This window comes from Budorcas taxicolor, chromosome 4 (genome assembly GCF_023091745.1).
Source record: "Budorcas taxicolor isolate Tak-1 chromosome 4, Takin1.1, whole genome shotgun sequence".
Classification (NCBI taxonomy): Eukaryota; Metazoa; Chordata; class Mammalia; order Artiodactyla; family Bovidae; genus Budorcas; species Budorcas taxicolor.
The window spans coordinates 113,752,242-113,756,580 of record NC_068913.1 but is presented as its reverse complement, the minus strand read 5'-3'; the positions used below and the strand labels follow the sequence as shown (position 1 = coordinate 113,756,580).

The window sequence follows — 4,339 nt, the reverse complement described above, 5'->3', positions numbered from 1 at the left end:
ATTGAGTTTTTTTTTTAATATTAAGCTGTATGAGTTGTTTGTATACTTTGAAAATTAATCTCCTGTCTATTGCATCTTTTGCAAACATTTTCTCCCATTCTGTGGGTTGTCTTTTCATTTTGTTTATTATGGTTTCCTTTGCTATACAAAAGCTTTTAAGTTTAATTAGGTCTCATTTGTTTTATTTTTGTTTTTATGTCCATTACTCTAGGAGACCAGTCCAAAAAGATATCTCTGCAATTTATGTCAAGCAGTGTTCTGCCTATGTTTTCCTTTAGGAGTTTTATAGTATTTGGTTTTGAGTTTAGGTCTTTAATCCATTTATAGTTTATTTTTGTATGTGGTGTTGGAGAATGTTCTAATTTTACCCTTTTTCATGTAGCTGTCCAGTTTTCCCAGCACCACTTATTGAAGAGACTGTCTTTTCCCCATTGTGTACTCTTGTCTCCTTTGTTGTAGAGTAATTGACTGTAGACGCCTGAGTTTACTTCTGGGCTCTCTATCCTGTTGCATTGATCTACCTTTGTGCCTTTGTTGACCGCCTTTGTGCCAGTCCCAGAACCAGGGACCTCTTGATCTGCAGTCAAATGCTCTGCCCCTGAGCTATCCCCCAGGAACACCAGCACAGTCTGATGAACACCTTTCATCCGTGTGGTGACACTAAACTCTGCAAAATTAAGTTATAGATCTTCTCCAGGACTGACTTTCTGGAAGCTGCCAGACCTGGCTCCTAGTAAGATATCTTCCATCCAGTCTACAACTTTCCAGGCCTCAGTTGGTGTGTTGGGTCATCAACAAGAAGAAAGGGAGAGAAGTTGCCTGATGAACCCCAAACCCACTTCTGATGACCTTGCTTTAGCCCAAGAGCTGCCCAAAGATCTCCATAACTGCCCACACACCCCTCCCTGGGCTCCCGGCCCTTTGTTCCCATAGGTCTGACCCCACCCCCACCCCCATTCTGCTGTGCCAAACTGTTTTGGATGAGGGTGGTAATTTAGGGTTACCATTTATTGTCTGCTCCTGGGAAGTCAGCTGTATCTACAACTTTCTAGCCTGCCCTAGAAACACCCATCAGTCTGTACTGGGGGCCTTGCCTTCTCTTTGAGGATCCAACGGAGCTGGAGAAATGAGAAACACACAGAAGAAGAAAACGCAGATGCCACAAGGAGGCGGGATACCTGGAGGGTTAGTGCAGGAAGACATGGAAAGGGGTGTCCACCCAGGCTGCTCCTGTACTAGTGCTGACCTGGAGCTTCCTGTTTCAAGGAGGATCCAAATTGGTGGAAAAATGAAGGAAAATGGAACAAGTAACAGTCTCCATGAATGAAAATCCAATAAGGCAGGGGGCACCTGGATTTGAACCAGGGACCTCTTGATCTGCAGTCAAATGCTCTACCCCTGAGCTATACCCCCTTACTCATTATAGGTGTCTAATAATCACCTTTCACCTTCATAGTCACACCCAGGACTCCTGTAACATACTGGAAGTTTCTGTTGGTTTCTAGGAAGCTGGTAAGACCAGCAACTCATTCCTCCACAAGCTCAGCCCATAGAGGTCTCCCCCCGGGCCCTGGAGTGCCCCAACCCTACCCCTTCACATGCCTGCATCTCCCCCTTCTCCTCCAGGTGTGGTGACAGCAGCAGCCTGGAGAAGCATGGACATCTACTGCTGGAAGGGCCTTGAGAATTGGCCTTTCTCTTATTCTGCACTGCAAAACAGCGAGTTGAAGAGATCCTGCCAATTTCTTGGGAGATACATGCAGTACTTACACCAGAAGGCGTCTCTTCAGCCTGTGTATCTGTGCATTAAACCTGGGAGTGCTGGTGGGGACGCTGGGGAGGTTGGTGAATTTCTTAGTCCCTAATGTGGATCTTTTTTATTTTCCTAAAGTTAGTGGTAACCTCATGTCTCTTAGGCAATATTTTATATAACTAAGCAACTTGCAGCTACAATTATATTACCGTTAGTTGCTCAGTTGTGTCTGACTCTTTGGGACCTCATGAACTGTAGCCCTCCAGGCTCCTCTGTCCATGGGATTCTCCAGGGAAGAATACTGGAGTGGGCTGCCATGCCCTCCTCTAGGGGATCTTCATGACCCAGGGATCAAACCCAGGTCTCCTGCATTGCAGGTGGATTCTTTACCATCTGAGCCACAGGGAAGCCCACAATTATATTATTAGCGGTTATTATTATTCCCTCGCTTTGGAAGAGAAAACCTGTCAGACAGTATGATTTTCACTTTTAACTATTGTGCTGCAGTCCATGGGGTCGCAAAGAGTCGGACACAACTGAGCAACTGAACAACAAACTGTTGATGAAGAAATGGAGAGGAAGAGCGGAGTGAGAGGACCTGGAGTTTCAAGTGGAATAAACAGGGCAGTAAAGTCTGTGATGTTCAAGCTGGTTTTAGAAAAGGCAGAGGAACCAGAGATCAAATTGCCAACATCCGCTGGATCATCGAAAAAGCAAGAAAGTTCCAGAAAAAACATCTATTTCTGCTTTATTGACTGTGCCAAAGCCTTTGACTATGTGGATCACAATAAACTGTGGATAATTCTGAAAGAGATGGGGATACCAGACCACCTGACCTGCCTCTTGAGAAACCTATATGCAGGTCAGGAAGCAACAGTTAGAACTGGACATGGAACAACAGACTGGTTCCAAATAGGAAAAGGAGTCTGTCAAGGCTGTTTATTGTCACCCTGCTTATTTAACTTATATGAAGAGTACACCATGAGGCTGGAAGAAGCACATGCTGGAACCAAGATTGCCGGGAGAAATATCAATAACCTCAGATATGCAGATGACCCCACCCTTATGGCAGAAAGTGAAGAGGAACTAAAAAGCCTCTTGATGAAAGTGAAAGAGGAGAGTGAAAAAGTTGGCTTAAAACTCAACATTCAGAAAACAAAGATCATGGTATCTGGTCCCATCAGTTCATGGGAAATAGATGGGGAAACAGTGGAAACAGTGTCAGACTTTATTTGGGGGGGGGGGGCTCCAAAATCACTGCAGATGGTAATTGCAGCCATGAAATTAAAAGACGCTTACTCCTTGGAAGAAAAGTTATGACCAACCTAGATAGCATGTTGAAAAGCAGAGACATTACTTTGCCAGCAAAGGTCCATCTAGTCAAGGCTGTGGTTTTTCCAGTGGTCATGTATGGATGTGAGAGTTGGACTATAAAGAGAGCTGAGCACCGAAGAATTGATGCTTTTGAACTGTGGTGTTGGAGAAGACCCCTGAGAGTCTCTTGGACTGTAAGGAGATCCAACCAGTCCATTCTGAAGGAGATCAGTCCTGGGTGTTCTTTGGAAGGAATGATGCTAAAGCTGAAACTCCAGTACTTTGGCCACCTCATGCGAAGAGTTGACTCATTGGAAAAGACTCTGATGCTGGGAGGGATTGGGGGCAGGAGGAGAAGGGGACGACAGAGGATGAGATGGCTGGATGGCATCACCGACTCGATGGACGTGAGTCTGAGTGAACTCCGGGAGTTGGTGATGGACAGGGAGGCCTGGCCTGCTGCGATTCATGGGGTCACAAAGAGTCGGATAGGACTGAGCGACTGAACTGACTGAGTCTGTGAACTAGCTAGATGCGCCCCCATGTGGTCAAGATGTGAGTTTATTGACCTGAAATAACAGGAAGATCCCCTGGAGGAGGGCATGGCAACCAAACTCCAGTATTCTTGCCTGGGGAATCCCATGGACAGAGAAGCCTGGTGGGCTACAGTCCACAGGGTCACAAAAGTCAGACACGACTGAAGCAGCTTAGAGTGCATGCATGCAAGAGCTTCCTCGGGAGACAACTGGCCCGCCGTCTACAAGCTGCCACTGTGAATACCAGCATCCATTAGAACAGAATGGAAACCACTGCCTTTCCCAGCTTTCCTCCAATATTCCATAAAAAGTCCAGAGCAGTAGGGGGCACCCGGATTTGAACCGGGGACCTCTTGATCTGCAGTCAAATGCTCTACCCCTGAGCTATACCCCCTTACTTATTATGGGTGTCTAATAACCACCTTTCATGCTTCTCCAGTGGCTCAGCAGTAAAGAATCCACCTGCAAGGCAGGGGACGCGGGTTTGATCGCTGGGTTGGGAAGATCCCCTGAAGGAGAGCATGGCAACCCACTCCAGTGTTCTTGCCTAGAGAATCCCATGGACAGAGGAGCCTGGCAGGCTACAGTCCATGGGGTCACACGACTGAAGCGACTTATCACGCACACAACTACCTTTCACCTTCATGGTCACACCCAGGACTCCTGTAACGCACTAGAAGTTTCTACTTGTTTCTGGAGAGCTGGTAAGACCAGCAACCTATTCCTAAACAAACTC

The 4,339-nt window shown here is 46.6% G+C and overlaps 2 non-coding genes across 2 annotated transcripts; both read right to left on the bottom strand.

Annotated features, from left to right (window-relative positions):
* Nucleotides 1-1,341: 1,341 nt before the first annotated feature.
* On the bottom strand, nt 1,342-1,413 carry TRNAC-GCA (transfer RNA cysteine (anticodon GCA)). The gene has a single exon. It is a non-coding gene; the product is annotated as a tRNA-Cys (tRNA).
* Nucleotides 1,414-3,925: 2,512 nt separating this feature from the next.
* TRNAC-GCA (transfer RNA cysteine (anticodon GCA)) lies at nt 3,926-3,997 on the bottom strand. The gene has a single exon. It is a non-coding gene; the product is annotated as a tRNA-Cys (tRNA).
* Nucleotides 3,998-4,339: the final 342 nt, after the last annotated feature.